This window comes from Rutidosis leptorrhynchoides, chromosome 5 (assembly GCF_046630445.1).
Source record: "Rutidosis leptorrhynchoides isolate AG116_Rl617_1_P2 chromosome 5, CSIRO_AGI_Rlap_v1, whole genome shotgun sequence".
Lineage (NCBI taxonomy): Eukaryota > Viridiplantae > Streptophyta > Magnoliopsida > Asterales > Asteraceae > Rutidosis > Rutidosis leptorrhynchoides.
Genome location: NC_092337.1, coordinates 57,386,147 through 57,404,715, shown reverse-complemented (window position 1 = coordinate 57,404,715; position 18,569 = coordinate 57,386,147).

Here is an 18,569-nt window from a genome sequence, read left to right as displayed (position 1 = left end):
ACGCATACTAAGGTTATCACCAAATCTTAATGGCTGCGAAAGATGAGGACAAAACTACTTTTCATATGCCACAGGGTATTTATTTCTATACGAAGATGCCTTTCCGATTAAAAAACGCAGGAGCAACATATCAGCGCGTAATTGATGCGGCGTTCAAACACCAAATTGGTAGGAATCTTGAAGCGTACGTTGACGATTTGGTAATTAAGAGCAACACTGAAGACGAAATGCTCGCAGACATCCTAGAAACGTTTGCGTCTCTACGCAGGATAAACATGAAGCTTAACCCGCTCAAATGTAGTTTTGGGGAAGAGGAAGGCAAGTTTCTAGGTCATGTGGTGACATCGCGGGGAATCAAGGCAAATCCCAAAAAGATTGAAGCCATTGATAGTTTGCCATCTCCGAAGACAAAGAAAGACATGCAGAGTCTAACCGGGAAGCTTGCGGTGATCACGCGGTTTTTGTCGAAGGCCGCAGAGCGACAATTGCCATTCTTCAATACTTTGAAGAATTGTTTAAAGAAAAAAGACTTTGTATGGACGCAGGAAGCAGAATCAGCCTTTCAGGAGATGAAGAAGGTGCTCGCTGAATTACCAACACTCACCGCGCCAGTATCAGGAGAAACACTTACGCTGTACCTTGCGGCATCGAAAGAGGCTATCAGCTCAATTCTTATCGCAGATCGCGGAAAGGTAATCTACTTTTATTTACATTGTTTATTTCGCAGAAATTTAACGCTGAGGTTTTCTCAGACGCAAATGTCGGTCTACTTCGTAAGCAAGACGCTGACATCAAGCGAAGTAAACTATTCACCAATAGAAAAGCTGGTATATGCGCTAGTCCACACGGCGCGGCGTTTGCGCCGATACTTTCAAGCACATCCAATTGTGGTTCTAACTGATCAACCGATCAAACAGGTTGGTACATGCCTAATTTACGGCAATGTCCGGGGTTACCGCATTGACTAACGCAATCATTTTTTTTCAGGTGTTATACAAGCCTGAGATTTCTGGCCGAATGGCTAAATGGGCAGTTGAGTTAGGAGAACATGAAATAAATTTTTCCTCGCGAAGCGCGGTTAAGGGTCAAATACTTTCGGATTACCTTGCAGAGTTACCTGCGGATGTTGAAGCATCTGCAGAACATCAGGACACGCCTGTTCCACCTTTGTCACCATGGGAGTTATACACCGATGGTGCCTGAAGCGTAGCCGGCGCGGGTGCAGGTGTAATTTTAACTGGCCCAGATGGCGAAGAGCATACATATGCGCTGCGGTTTAATTTTGCTGTTACGAACAACGAAGAAGAATACGAGGCTTTGTTAGCAGGTATGTGTATTGCGCATAAATTAAATGTTAAAATTTTGCACGCTTACGTGGATTCAAAGCTGGTATGCAGTCAAGTCAGCGGAGACTTCGAAGCACATGACATAGCCATGCAGCAGTATTTATCGCTTGTTCATAACCTCGCTGACCAGTTTGAGGCTTTTCAAATCTCCCACATCATGCGGGGGCAAAATAAGAAGGCGGATGCGCTTAGCAAATTGGCTGCTTTGGCCTTTGATCATCTGGGGAAGAAAGTTCTTATAGAAGAGCTGCATGCGAAATCCATTGTTATGATGCCTTTAGTGGCACATGTGGAGGAATCCAGCTCAACATGGATGACACCTATTATTGCTTTCCTGCAGGACGACACCTCACCTGCGGATTCCGTTGATGCAAAGAAAGTCCGCACTAAGGCACCACTGTACGCCCTTGAGGGTGACGTCCTATATCGAAAAAATTATTTAGGACCGCACCTAAGGTGTATTGGTCCGAAAGAGGCAGAGGAGGTTATACGCGAGGTGCATGAAGGTGCATGCGCTCTTCAATCGGGGCACAGGTCTATTGTGTCAAAAATTATGTGGCTAGGTTATTATTGGCCCACTATGTACGCAGATACCGCGCGCATAGTTAAGCAATGCGAATCTTGCCAAATACATGCACCTATCAGCAGAGCACCTGCGCATCCAATGATTCCAGTCTCCTCACCATGGCCATTCTGCGAATGGGCAATTGACATAGTCGGACCATTTCCAAAAGGCCGAGGTAATATTATCATTTATTTTATACCATATGCTATTTACGTCAGTATCTTACGCATACTCTGCACACGCAGGAAACATCAAATTCTTGATTGTTGCAATGGATTATTTCACTAAGTGGGTTGAAGCGCGACCGCTGGCAATAATTTCAGGAAAGAGGGTGCGAAATTTTGTATGGGAAGACACTGTTTGTCGATTCGGCATACCAAACGAAATCGTTAGTGATAACGGTACATAGTTTGCGGGGGATCCTTTTCGTAGTTGGTGCGCGGAGCTTAATATTAAGCAAACTTTTACTTCCGTTGCGCATCCGCAGGCGAATGGCCAGTGCGAAGTCACCAACCGGGATATAGTGGTCGGAATCAAAGCTAGATTGGGTCATGGTCGCATTAGTTGGGTGGATGAACTACCAAAAGTTTTGTGGGCGCATAGAACAACACCAAAAGCAAGCACTGGTGAGACTTCGTTCAGTTTGGTCTACGGGTCAGAAGCTGTTGTGCCCGCAGAAATTGGGGTACCAACGTTCCGCATACAGAATTTTGACGAGCAAAATAACTCAAAAGCTTTGCGGGAAAATCTTAACTTGCTGGAAGAACGCAGACTCTCTGCGGCGATAAACGAAGCCAATAATAAGCAGAAAATTGCAAAGTACTACAATCAGCGTGTGCGTTCGCGCTCTTATAAGTGCGGGAACTTAGTTTGGCGTCAGAACTACGCAAGTCATGCTGAGGAATCTGGGAAATTGGGTCCCCATTGGGAAGGTCCGTACAGGGTAACAAAAGTAAGCAACACCATCTCGAGACATTAGATGAAAAACCTGTGAAACGCACTTGGCACACGACATTGTTGAAAAAATGTTATATGTAGCTGGATGGACCTGATCACTCCTATTTATTTTAGCACATTATTTTTTCTATGCATTTTTCGTCTGTTTGGATGTGTCGCGGTTGTAATCATGATTAATGCTAATTAAATATTTACTCGCGCATACTTTTGTTGTTTATTGTTTTCTTTTTTGCATGCGGTTCCTGCCTACTTAAGGGGTGTCCTCTAGCCCCCGTGCGGCAGAAGCCTGTTTGGTTACAAGGCTAGACATCAACGGCAGGCGAAGGGAATTGGTTTTCCCCTAGCCAGGCGCCACGCAGACTAGATGGCTACCAAGTCGACTTAAAACTACAAGCATTGGTTTGCTTGTGCGTAATTACTCTCGCATTGGTTTGCTTGAGGAACTCTTAAGTATAAAAGCATTGGCTTATTTTTAGTTGCGTTGCTTACCATACAGCTAAAGTGCACCTCTAGCACATGACAAAGCAATAACGCAATAGCTTTTGAGTCTAAATTTTTAAAGGTAAAATTGCTAAAATATTGGTTTATTTTACGCGGTACATGCGTATGTGCATGAGTTTTGGTTAACTATGCGCATAGGCATGCGGTCCACCATTTGTTTTGATTCGCGATATATAAACAATTAATACACAACGCATGCACAAAATAATATCATATATTAAAACTAAGATTATTACAGTCATTGTTTAACATGCCTGCCCAACACGAGACTTACGGCGCAAATAGTTACAAACAAAATCTAAAAATCCTCCTTGAGAAACCCATCAATGGGCATATTGGGATCCGCAGCGAACGCGTCTATTAGGGGGATTGGGATGGACTAAATGGCCTGCTCTGCTTCTAAGAGCGCCTCAGCTGTACCCTCTTTCAAATGTTTTCGCACAACCTCAGGGTACGGTAGCGTGAGGTGGCAGCCTTTGATCACCTCGAGCATGACCTTGTTGTTTTCATGCTCTTTTACGTCATTGACATAGGCGTTGAACTTTTCGGTGACGGGTCCCGAGTCCATTACCTTCTGCGCGATGACGGGAAGGGAGGTGTGAAGCTTTGACAAGTCTGCCTCCGCTAGCTCGCGGCCAGTCACCGCATCATCCATCTCCCTGCGCACCCTTTCCAGTTCCATCCGCAGGCGCTCCGTCTCCCCCTTAGCCTGGTCAACCGCTCCCACCAGCTCGCGGTTCTTTTTCCTTTCCTCAATCAACGTGGCCTTTGTCTCCGCCGCAGTCACCTCTACCGCCTTGGGCGCTTCTTCCGCGGCATCCCTGTCTTTTTTGACCTGGTCAACGCCCGCTTGAAGCAGTCCCAACTCTGTTTTTTTCCGCACGGCCACCTGATACAAATTGGTGGATCAGCGAGCTTGATCCGTAAACATACCAAAGAACACAAGGCCATTCTGGACAAAGGCATTGAGCGCTTGGTGAAAGGGCAGTGCGGCTAGCTGATCTCCGAACTCAGCCGGGAAGATTTGTTGCAGAAACGCAGACTGCTCTGCGGCATTCTCGGCGGAGGACTGGGTGAGCTGCGCCAGGTTGGCCAATCGGAAGCTACCAGGTGGCGGGACCGGCGTAGAATCAGAGTCAAGGTGTATCGCCCTGTCCCTGGATGTGGCGGTAGCCTCAACTTCCGGATTTGCTTGCGGTGGCGCCTGCTGCGTCTCCTCAATATGCTCTGCAAATTAGTAACTTGTTAGCACATGAAGTTACTCGTATGATGTTACGAAAGAAAAGAGATGCTTACCGGTGATAGGAGGAGGGAGCTCTACGGATGTTGGATCGACGGGGACAAAGTTGTCATTCCGCATGTCCTCCTTTTGTTTAGGAGTTAGCTTCTTCTTCTTCTGCTTGGTTTGAGTGGCTTCGGCAGCCTTGCGTTTGTTGCCCGAGGTGGCTGGAGCTTCCACCTCGTTCTCGCCAGTCTTCTCCTGCTCAAGCGGCTCGTTAACATTTTGCTTGCGGAAGGAGATGGCCGCAATCTCCTCTGCGGTAAGCACTTTCTTCATCTTCATCTCTTCAAGCATATGCGCAATATTAAAACATGTATGTATACGCTAGTGGTTAAATATTCATATGCATTTATACTATTCCTACCCTTGCCATTCGGCACGATTATGGCCGGATGCATGTTCTCCCATGGCCAGTGCGCGGATATCCTTCCCAACCGCAGCATAATGTTCCCATAAGACCGGTGCACAAGCTGTGCGTTAGCGCACTCCGCTAAAAGCTTCGTTTCCTCGTCGTCAAGGACGGGGGTTTTGTTCACGTCCTTGGCCATGCTTTCGCACCAGATAAGCGTCTGTGGAAACTTGGCTCCAACAACAGATTGGTCGATGAAAAAGAAAGTTTCTTTCCAGTGACCCGCATTCGATTTTGGGGTTTTGGTGAAGTTTTGACGGGCGAAGAATGTGAACCAGGATTTGTGGTGGTTGGCTAAGCGGTATAAATGGCAGAAAACCTTAACCAGGGGCACCTTGTTGAGTGCAACGCACCACATCTCAAACAGTACAATCTTCCCTATCGCGTAAGGGTGTAATTGCCCTAACCCTACGCCAAAATGATCTAAAACCCCCAAAAAGAAGTCGGAAGGGGGCACCTGTGACGACCCCGTCAAAACACTTAACGGATCCGTCAGTTGGTCCCACAGCTTGATCGGACTTAAATGAATTAAATAAACAAAGTTGCATTCTTTTATTTCAAAATGTTGCCCAAAAAGGAAACAAACCCAATTAAGTAGTTTAAATCAACCAACCATAGTAATGAACCAAAAGTTGACACAAAACATTGCCAACAAACCCACAATTTAAATTATTCAAAATAGAATGCAAACTTAAGTTTCATTAATAGTTTCATAAAATCTGCCCAAATGCATGCAGACTCTTCTAACGACAGCGGAAGCATCAAATAACTCAAGTACCTGTGAAAACATGCAAGTAAACTGTCAACACAAAGGTTGAGTGAATTATAGGTTTAAATAAATAAGTAAACTTTAGACCACAAGATTTAAAAAAAATGTTAGAAAACATTAAACATTATTCCATTATCAATGAGCCACCTGGTAACCACTTAACCCTTTATTTACCCTTCCCAAACACAATAAAAATATACACTTGGACAGTGTATCTACAACAAATTACGAAGTACTAAACATTACGATTATAAATTGCTAGCGCGACTAGCTCGAAATGGGGTTGTCAAACCCGATAGATCTATCCGTAGGATTCGCGTTCATCGGTAGAAACCAATGATTACAGTTACCAGACTAGAGAATATTTTTGTCCAACTCACAATGAATAATTAAATTTAACTGTTACTTGTGTCTAAACGTAAATAAAAATCTGCATGTAATCACATCCCAAAAATATACTTTGAAAAGTATGTAAAAACGGGACTATAACTCACCTTAAATAGCAACTGAAGAAATCTCACAAACAAGCGAACAGCAAGTAAAGTAATGTGATCAAGAAAGATCACAACGCCGACCTATAAATAAAGCAGGTCGAAATAAATAACTAACTTAGGCCAAGTCTTAGTATGATAGCTATTGTACATGTTGCAAGTAGGCATAGAACATTACTCAGCAAGCATCGGTTTGATTGGAACAGCATAAGGACACACACTTTCTATTTTTAGAAAGTTTCTATTTTTAGCAGGTTTCCATTTTTGGAAAGTTTTCTATTTTAGGAAAGTTTCTATTTTTGGAAAGTTTCTATTTTTGGAAAGTTTCCAAATTTAGAAAGTTCTATTTTTAGAAAGTTTTGAAGTTAGGAAAGTTTCCTTATTTAGAAAGTCAACAGAAGTCAACTGAAAGTCAAAGTCAACCGAAAGTCAACTCAAAAGTCAACCTTGGTCAAACATAGTCAACATTAATTTTAAAAGTGTAAGTTATAATAATAACATAGGTTATAATGTTATTTAAAGTCAAAAGTGTATAATAATGTCTTAACATAAGTTTAATTAAATAAAATGAATTATTAAAGTTAATATAAGTTGAAATGTTATAATTAGTATAACATAAGTATTTAATTAATTAATTAAATATTAATCATAATATAAATATTATTAATTTATAATAAATTTTAAATCATATCATAAGTATTATTAATTAATAATGAATTATTAATCATATCATAAGTTTCTAATTAAAATTATTAAATCATAAGTATTTAATAATTAAATCATAATTAAATAATAATTAAGTCTTATAATAATTAAATAATTATTTAATATTTATTATAAGTCTTTTAATAATTTCACAAAAACAAATTTAATACTTATCATAAGTATTTTCCTTTAATAATAAAAGTATTACTAATCATAAGTTTAATTAAAATGTTAATTAAATTATAATTAATAATTAAATGATATAATAAATATTTATATCACAAGTTTTAAATAATAATAATTACTTCTTTTATCATAAGTAATTGATTAATAATGAAATCCATTAATTTTAACATAAGTTTAATCATGAACCATAAGTTTTAAGTTTAAAAGTTCGTCGGGTCGTATCTTGAGCCCCGGGTGTCGGTTTCGGGCAAGCCACATATGCAACTTCACCTACTCAAACCACCCGACACAATTATGAACTCAAGAACACTCCAAGAACAGTCCGTAGGTCGTGGATATCAGCCATGACAACATTTGGGAAATCAATTTACTCAAAACGGTAATTCGGGCACAACGGGTGAACCGTGGCTCGGATTTAGGTGACCCGAACATAAAAATTCGTCCCACCATCAGTCCTAACCAAATAACACACCCTAAAGACACCAAAGATGGTCACAAAGTCGGACCCAACCTTGTTCATGCCAAGAACACCTTTCAATCTTTAACAAAAACCAAATTAAGCATATCTAGGGCTCCGGGAATCGAAACGACATGAATCCGGAGTCTAAAATTAATGCCTTGATGAGAGGAACTCATTTATGTACTTTATTTTAACATTCATATCAGTTACAAAGTCAGAATATACGAATCAAACTGCTGTCCAAAATTTACAAACCGAAAACATGTACAAACGAGTAATTCTATGCATCCAAACAACATTACAACAACTAATATACATCATACTAATAATATAAACTCAAAATACAGAAATATAAATGAAAAATAGAAGATTCTAGGGTTAGGGTTTATACCCTAATCGAGAAACGATCAACGTAGTCGCGTAGAGAAAGACGAGAGGAAACCGATTATGTGAACAATTTAATGATCCAAGTAATATATTGTTGATGGATGATGATGAATGGTGTTGGTGGTGGCATCGCCCAAGGAAGAAGGAAAGAGGGAGGAGAGCAAAACTAATTTAGGTTTTTGATAAATTGGAAAGTGATAAGATGAAATCTCAAAAAAAAGAAAACAAGGAGAAGTAACCCCCTCCCCCCCTTGGCTTCGGCCGAATTTGCATGGGGGTGGGCCCCATGGGTCCAATTTTGTTAAAAGTTAATTTCCTTGTGGCCCGAAATCCCGAACGAAGCCCGAAACGCGAAAACACGCTTACGCGATTAAAAATCCGGAAGGATAACGAACGCGCGACGAAAAATAAATATAAACACACCTAATAATAATATGATCATAAAATATCATATTTAAAATATTTTTGATTTAAAAATCCCGAAAGCTCGACCGTTGGTTTAAAAACCGAAAAGATTCGCCGGATGGAAATCCGCGGAACGTAGAAACGTATAAATTAAAATATGAATACATATATTCACATAACACATAATAATTATTATATATATTATTACAAAAATAATAATATAGGTTATAGAAATGACGTGGCACACTAACAGTTAACGGTCGTTAAATAATTAACGGAAAAAGATAACGGAAAAAGTAGGGTCGTGACAGTACCTCCCCGTTACGGAAATTTCGTCCCGAAATTTAAGCAGGCGCAGGGGTTGACTCGGCATCTGAGAACAAATGCGGATACTTCTGCTTCATTTGGTCTTCACGCTCCCAAGTGAACTCGGGACCGCGTCTAGCGTTCCATCGGACCCGAACAATAGGAATTCTGCTCTGTTTAAGAGTCTTAACCTCTCGGTCCATGATCTCAACTGGCTCCTCAATAAAATGCAATTGCTTGTCAACTTGAAGTTCCTCCAAAGGAATAGTCTGATCAAATTCAGCCAAACACTTCTTTAAGTTCGAAATATGGAAAACATCGTGAACAGCACTGAGTTCTTGTGGCAACTTCAAACGATAAGCCACCGGTCCAACTCTTTCAATGATCTCAAACGGTCCCACGAAACGAGGACTTAACTTCCTTCTTTTACCAAAACTAATAACACCCTTCCAAGGGGAAACTTTTAACATAACACGATCACCAACTTGAAATTCAACATCTTTCCTTCCTTTGTCGGCATAACTCTTTTGCCGACTTCTAGCAGTTCTCAACCTTTCTTTAATTTGGACAATCTTCTCAGTAGTCTCGTGAATAATCTCTGGACCTGTAAGTTGAGCATCCCCAACCTCATTCCAACAAATAGGAGATCTACATTTCCTACCGTACAACGCTTCAAACGGTGCGGCTTTAATACTTGCGTGGTAGCTGTTGTTATAAGAAAACTTAGCTAACGGCAAATACTTATCCCACCCATTTCCAAAATCAATCACACAAGCTCGCAACATATCTTCTAATGTCTGAATGGTCCTCTCACTTTGACCATCCGTTTGAGGATGATAAGCGGTGCTCATATCCAATCTAGTGCCCAAGGCTTCTTGCAACGATTGCCAAAATCTCGATACAAATCGACTATCTCTGTCGGAAATTATAGAAACGGGAACACCATGCCTCGAAACAATCTCTTTCAAATACAAACGGGTGAGTTTCTCCATGGAATCGGTTTCCCTAATCGGCAAAAAGTGAGCCGACTTAGTGAGTCGATCTACAATCACCCAAATCGCATCGTAGCCACCCGAAACTCTTGGTAACTTAGTGATAAAATCCATAGTGATACCTTCCCACTTCCACTCGGGAATTTCTGGTTGTACCAACAATCCGGACGGTTTTTGATGTTCAGCTTTGACCTTAGAACAGGTCAAACACTTAGCCACATATGTAGCCACATCACCTTTCAAATTTGGCCACCAATACAGCTCCTTAAGATCATGATACATCTTTCCTGAACCAGGATGAATAGAGTACCTAGACTTATGAGCCTCATCCAAAACAAGTTGTCGCAGTTCACCAAACTTCGGAACCCAAAGACGTCCTACAAAGTACCTAGTACCATCTGCTCGAATCTCAAATTTCTTAGCCATACCTCTTACGTTCTCTTTCACAAAATTCTCTTCCTTTAAGGCTTCTTGTTGTGCCTCAAGAATCTGCCTTGCGAGGTTTGATCTAACTGTCATATTCAAGGCCCTAACCCTGCGAGGTTCAGTCCTTTCTTTACGACTCAATGCATCAGCCACAACATTGGCCTTACCCGGGTGATACAAAAGGTCACAATCGTAATCATTCAACGTCTCAATCCATCTTCGTTGTCTCATGTTCAACTGTTTCTGATCGAGGATATGTTGAAGACTTTTGTGATCTGTGTACACAGTACTCTTGACCCCATACAAATAATGTCTCCAAATCTTAAGTGCAAAAACAACGGCCCCCAACTCTAAATCATGAGTTGTATAGTTCTGCTCGTGAATCTTCAACTGACGTGATGCGTACGCAATAACTTTCTTTCGTTGCATCAAAACACAACCAAAGCCTTGACGCGAAGCGTCACAATAAACAACAAAATCATCATTACCCTCCGGTAGAGACAATATCGGAGCGGTAGTCAGTTTCTTCTTCAAAATCTGAAAAGCATTCTCCTGTTCATCCTTCCACTCATACTTTTTCCCTTTATGCGTTAAGGCAGTCAGAGGTTTCGCTATACGAGAGAAATCCTGGATGAACCTTCGATAGTAACCTGCCAATCCTAAGAACTGACGAATTTGAGTAGGAGTTTTCGGGGTTTCCCACTTTTCAATCACCTCAATTTTAGCAGGATCAACTTGTATTCCTTGTTTGCTAACAATGTGACCAAGGAACTGAACTTCTCTTAACCAAAAAGCACACTTAGAGAACTTAGCGTACAACTCTTCTTTCTTTAACAAATCAAGCACTAACCTCAAGTGTTCTTCGTGCTCTTCATCACTCTTAGAATAGATAAGGATGTCGTCGATGAAAACAATAACGAACTTGTCCAGATAGGGTCTACACACACGGTTCATGAGGTCCATGAACACAGCAGGTGCATTTGTCAATCCGAACGGCATAACAAGAAATTCAAAGTGACCGTAACGGGTGCGAAAAGCAGTTTTTGAAACATCAGATTCTTTAACACGCAACTGATGATAGCCAGAACGAAGATCAATTTTTGAATAAACAGAAGAACCCTGAAGCTGATCGAACAGATCATCAATTCTCAGAAGAGGATAACGATTTTTAACAGTGAGCTTATTCAGTTCACGATAATCAATGCATAAACGAAAAGAACCATCCTTCTTCTTAACAAACAGAACAGGAGCTCCCCAAGGGGACGAACTAGGACGAATAAAACCTTTGTCTAACAACTCACAGAGTTGACTTGACAATTCTTGAAGTTCAGAAGGCGCAAGACGATAAGGAGCACGTGCTACAGGAGCAGCGCCGGGAACAAGATCAATTTGGAATTCTACCGCGCGTTGCGGCGGAAGGCCAGGTAAGTCATCGGGAAACACCTCGGGAAAATCCCTAACAATATGAACGTCATCAACGTTCTTTACTTCCTTACTAGGATCAACAACATGAGCAAGGATAGCATGACAGCCCTTACGGAGATGTTTACGAACTTTCATACAGCTAATAAGGTTTAACTGTGTGCATTTCTTATCTCTAAAGACCATCAGTGGCTCTCCAATCACATCAGTAATACGAATAGCCTTATCATAACAGACGATCTCGGCACGGTTCGCGGACAACCAATCCATACCAATAACAATATCAAAACTACCAAGTTCAATCGGTATCAAATCTATCTCGAAATCCCTACCACCCAGATTAATGTTACACTTACGATGTACAGTCTTAGCAGTAAGTTCCTTACCATTAGCTACTTCAACAACATAAGTATTGTCTAAGAGAGTTAACGGCGTTTTGATTCTCGGACTTAATTTACTCGACACGAAACTTAAATCAGCCCCTGAATCAAATAACACATAAACTGATAAATCGTTGACTGAGAACGTACCAGTAACAAGCTTAGGATCTTCCTCCGCATCCTTAGCATTAATGTTGAACGCTCGGCCGCGTGCAGTCTCTGTAGTCTTCTTGTTGGGACAAGCATCTCGGAAATGCCCCGGCTTCCCACACTCATAACAAACCCTTGAATTACCTCCATTATTCGATTTCCCATTACCGTTACCGTTACCACCTCTATTACCAACATTATTATTATTACCACCAGTCGCGGGAGTAGCAGACCCCGGCAAAAGCACTGTACAATCTTTAGCAATGTGCCCTTGCTTAGAGCACCTCTTACAAGTAACTGTGCAGTAACCATCATGAACTTTATAGCAACGAGGACACACACACTGATTTCTGTTGTTAGCACCTGAGGTATCCTGTTTCTTCTGCTGATTTTGGTTTTGATTGCGGTTGTTATCCCACTTTCGTTTCCCATTATCAGTCTTCTTGACAACCTCCTCACTGCTTTCAACAACTGTAGTCTTGCTTCTTCTCAACACCTTGTCATTAAGTTTGTGGGCCATAGACATAGCTGCCTCAATAGTCTGGGGTTCACTGGACTCAACCCCGTGTTCAATCTTCTCGGACAAACCATCAATGTAAGCCTCAATTTTGCGGTCCTCATCCGCATAAACCCTAGGACACAGCAAAGTTAACTCAAAAAACCTTCGTTCATAGGCATCTAACTCGGTGCCATGCATTTTCAAATTCTTGAGCTCAACCTCTAGCTTCTTGAGCTCACCCCGAGGTCTATAGCGGGTGATCAATCTTTCCTTAAAATCATTCCAGGTCAAACCATAAGCTATATCGCTTCCCAAACTACTAACCAGATTGTTCCACCATGTCAAGGCACTATCCTTGAGAGTGCAACTAGTGAAACTAACTTTGTCCTCTTCACGGACTCGACTGACCCTGAAAATAGATTCGATTTTCTCGAACCAACGAGTAAGCCCTATTGGTCCTTCCGTACCACTGAATTCTTGAGGTCGACCAGCCATAAAAGTTTTGTGGGAGCATCCCACGTTGTTGTTCACATTGGCGTTAACATTAGCATTTGCTGCCATAGCAGCAGCAATTCCTTCATTGATCAGGCGTTGCATACGCGCTTCAGTGGACTCTCTTGGAGGCATGATCTTCAAAATAGAATAACACATCCGTTAGTACCAAGAATAATACTAGTGTCATAAAGGAATAGATCAAAACACGGAAAGACTAACCATTAAGATATTAGTCAACTAACACTATGAGTAATAACATGACAGTTATGATTGTTATAGAAATAACCATCACATGCATACATATTTTATGATAACATCATACAACATACATAGCACCTAACATACATGAACATATATTACGCATAACATAACATGCCAAGAGCCACAACATCAGAAATAAAACATGATAATGATAATAGATGTCATAAAAATAACCATCCATACATAATGAAAAATATCCCATAACAAAATCTTAATAAAATCCTCGGCAAAACGCCGTACATAACCCAAAATGTATGCATAAAAAGGACATTAAGTCTGATGAAATAGATAATCAATATGAATAATCACATCACATTCGCTTAGAGCGGGTGTGATAAGCTGGTCCAGCATGAGTCTCAGCAGGATCCTCATACTTACGCAACTTCCCTTTTACAACATCCAACTCTTCCTTCAACACCCGAACAGTGCTCTCGAGAGCCTCGAACTTAGCATTAACTTCTCGATCACGCTTGCGGTTCGCATCCTCAACCCTATGCTTGAAAGTGATAAAGTTACCCATGTCGGCACGGATCTCGTCCATAACTTCATTATGTGGCAAGGTGCGCAAACAATCACTAAGGGCGTTAATACGTGTCACCTCATTATAAGCCCGGTTCATATGAGTAATGGTAGAAAAATAGTAATGAACAGGATCATCGATCTCTGGTTGATTAGCACGACGTCTAGCAGGAGACGGTGGAGCAGGAGCAGCAACAGAGTTATCGCTCGAAGTCGACATCTGCAAACAGCAAAACCGCAAACCACATACCAAAAAGATATAAAAGCTAATAATATAACTTATACGAAATGAAATGCATAATAATGCTATAGCAAAAAGGTCGGGCTGTAGACTAGACTCTAATGCACCCTAATAACCACGGGTTGACCACATTAAGACCGCCTAGTTCCCTACAACCAGAGCTCTGATACCACATGTGACGACCCCGTCAAAACACTTAACGGATCCGTCAGTTGGTCCTACAGCTTGATCGGACTTAAATGAATTAAATAAACAAAGTTGCATTCTTTTATTTCAAAATGTTGCCCAAAAAGGAAACAAACCCAATTAAGTAGTTTAAATCAACCAACCATAGTAATGAACCAAAAGTTGACACAAAACATTGCCAACAAACCCACAATTTAAATTATTCAAAATAGAATGCAAACTTAAGTTTCATTAATAGTTTCATAAAATCTGCCCAAATGCATGCAGACTCTTCTAACGACAGCGGAAGCATCAAATAACTCAAGTACCTGTGAAAACATGCAAGTAAACTGTCAACACAAAGGTTGAGTGAATTATAGGTTTAAATAAATAAGTAAACTTTAGACCACAAGATTTAAAAAAAATGTTAGAAAACATTAAACATTATTCCATTATCAATGAGCCACCTGGTAACCACTTAACCCTTTATTTACCCTAGCCAAACACAATAAAAATATACACTTGGACAGTGTATCTACAACAAATTACGAAGTACTAAACATTCCGATTATAAATTGCTAGCGCGACTAGCTCGAAATGGGGTTGTCAAACCCGATAGATCTATCCGTAGGATTCGCGTTCACCGGTAGAAACCAATGATTACAGTTACCAGACTAGGGAATATTTTTGTCCAACTCACAATGAATAATTAAATTTAACTGTTACTTGTGTCTAAACGTAAATAAAAATCTGCATGTAATCACATCCCAAAAATATACTTTGAAAAGTATGTAAAAACGGGACTATAACTCACCTTAAATAGCAACTGAAGAAATCTCACAAACAAGCGAACAGCAAGTAAAGTAATGTGATCAAGAAAGATCACAACGCCGACCTATAAATAAAGCAGGTCGAAATAAATAACTAACTTAGGCCAAGTCTTAGTATGATAGCTATTGTACATGTTGCAAGTAGGCATAGAACATTACTCAGCAAGCATCGGTTTGATTGGAACAGCATAAGGACACACACTTTCTATTTTTAGAAAGTTTCTATTTTTAGCATGTTTCCATTTTTGGAAAGTTTTCTATTTTAGGAAAGTTTCTATTTTTGGAAAGTTTCTATTTTTGGAACGTTTCCAAATTTAGAAAGTTCTATTTTTAGAAAGTTTTGAAGTTAGGAAAGTTTCCTTATTTAGAAAGTCAACAGAAGTCAACTGAAAGTCAAAGTCAACCGAAAGTCAACTCAAAAGTCAACCTTGGTCAAACATAGTCAACATTAATTTTAAAAGTGTAAGTTATAATAATAACATAGGTTATAATGTTATTTAAAGTCAAAAGTGTATAATAATGTCTTAACATAAGTTTAATTAAATAAAATGAATTATTAAAGTTAATATAAGTTGAAATGTTATAATTAGTATAACATAAGTATTTAATTAATTAATTAAATATTAATCATAATATAAATATTATTAATTTATAATAAATTTTAAATCATATCATAAGTATTATTAATTAATAATGAATTATTAATCATATCATAAGTTTCTAATTAAAATTATTAAATCATAAGTATTTAATAATTAAATCATAATTAAATAATAATTAAGTCTTATAATAATTAAATAATTATTTAATATTTATTATAAGTCTTTTAATAATTTCACAAAAACAAATTTAATACTTATCATAAGTATTTTCCTTTAATAATAAAAGTATTACTAATCATAAGTTTAATTAAAATGTTAATTAAATTATAATTAATAATTAAATGATATAATAAATATTTATATCACAAGTTTTAAATAATAATAATTACTTCTTTTATCATAAGTAATTGATTAATAATGAAATCCATTAATTTTAACATAAGTTTAATCATGAACCATAAGTTTTAAGTTTAAAAGTTCGTCGGGTCGTATCTTGAGCCCCGGGTGTCGGTTCGGGCAAGCCACATATGCAACTTCACCTACTCAAACCATCCGACACAATTATGAACTCAAGAACACTCCAAGAACAGTCCGTAGGTCGTGGATATCAGCCATGACAACATTTGGGAAATCAATTTACTCAAAACGGTAATTCGGGCACAACGGGTGAACCGTGGCTCGGATTTAGGTGACCCGAACATAAAAATTCGTCCCACCATCAGTCCTAACCAAATAACACACCCTAAAGACACCAAAGATGGTCACAAAGTCGGACCCAACCTTGTTCATGCCAAGAACACCTTTCAATCTTTAACAAAAACCAAATTAAGCATATCTAGGGCTCCGGGAATCGAAACGACATGAATCCGGAGTCTAAAATTAATGCCTTGATGAGAGGAACTCATTTATGTACTTTATTTTAACATTCATATCAGTTACAAAGTCAGAATATACGAATCAAACTGCTGTCCAAAATTTACAAACCGAAAACATGTACAAACGAGTAATTCTATGCATCCAAACAACATTACAACAACTAATATACATCATACTAATAATATAAACTCAAAATACAGAAATATAAATGAAAAATAGAAGATTCTAGGGTTAGGGTTTATACCCTAATCGAGAAACGATCAACGTAGTCGCGTAGAGAAAGACGAGAGGAAACCGATTATGTGAACGATTTAATGATCCAAGTAATATATTGTTGATGGATGATGATGAATGGTGTTGGTGGTGGCGTCGCCCAAGGAAGAAGGAAAGAGGGAGGAGAGCAAAACTAATTTAGGTTTTTGATAAATTGGAAAGTGATAAGATGAAATCTCAAAAAAAAGAAAACAAGGAGAAGTAACCCCCTCCCCCCCTTGGCTTCGGCCGAATTTGCATGGGGGTGGGCCCCATGGGTCCAATTTTGTTAAAAGTTAATTTCCTTGTGGCCCGAAATCCCGAACGAAGCCCGAAACGCGAAAACACGCTTACGCGATTAAAAATCCGGAAGGATAACGAACGCGCGACGAAAAATAAATATAAACACACCTAATAATAATATGATCATAAAATATCATATTTAAAATATTTTTGATTTAAAAATCCCGAAAGCTCGACCGTTGGTTTAAAAACCGAAAAGATTCGCCGGATGGAAATCCGCGGAACGTAGAAACGTATAAATTAAAATATGAATACATATATTCACATAACACATAATAATTATTATATATATTATTACAAAAATAATAATATAGGTTATAGAAATGACGTGGCACACTAACAGTTAACGGTCGTTAAATAATTAACGGAAAAAGATAACGGAAAAAGTAGGGTCGTGACAGCACCCTAAAATTGTCATGCTTAAACGCATGCTCATATATAGCTACCTTGTTCTCTGGTGGTCGGTGGTGAATGAGCACGTTGATTAGACTGGGGAGGCACCGGATTATACTGTGCCAGCGGTGGGTGTTGTTTAACTAAAGAATCAATATGCTTCTGCTCTATAATAGACACTACGCTATCTACATATGTCTCGTTAGCCTTAGTCATTTTCTATAAAGTGATCGGAGAATAACTAACCTTTAGAAGTTGGCCGGAATATTCGAGTTTTGGTCGGAATTGAAAATGGCAGCGAAAATGGCAGCATATCAGGGAAGCTTGGTGCAGAAAATTAGAAATGTGTGTGTGAAACGGGTCTATTTATAGTGAAGATTGGGAGTCATGGGGTGGAATGGTGTGATCGTGGCTGTACACGTGTAACGCAATCAACGGGTGTCATTTTATGAATGCACGTGAATGTCAGTTGGGCATGGTTAACTATGAGCGCGTGGCTGACACGCGCCTGCCAACTGCCACTTTACGTCTTGTCAGCCGAATGGGTTTCTGCGACAGTGACAGGCATTTAATGCCCTCGAAACGCACGCGGAAAATTAAATGCTAGCCGTTTTTTTTTTTTGTTTTTTCTTTTTCGCTTAATAGTTTGATATCATATGTCTTGCGTCATATAACATCAAACTGGGGGGACATAATGATACCGCAACCCGCATGCGCATTCCATCCGTATGCGGGCCCTTGATAGCATGCGAATGCGTATACCTTGTATGCGGTATGCGTCATGCGGTTATGTATCAAATGCCTTTGTTCCCGGTACGGCAGTTACTTGGTCATCAAGTCAATATCTTTTCCATAATTATATCCGAGATTCGGGGGAGTTAGTTATGGACGAGATTATCATTATCTTAGATGATTCTAGAATTAGGGTTTGCCTATATATACAAACCCTTATTATCATTCTAAATATACAATCACATTACGTAACCATCATCTA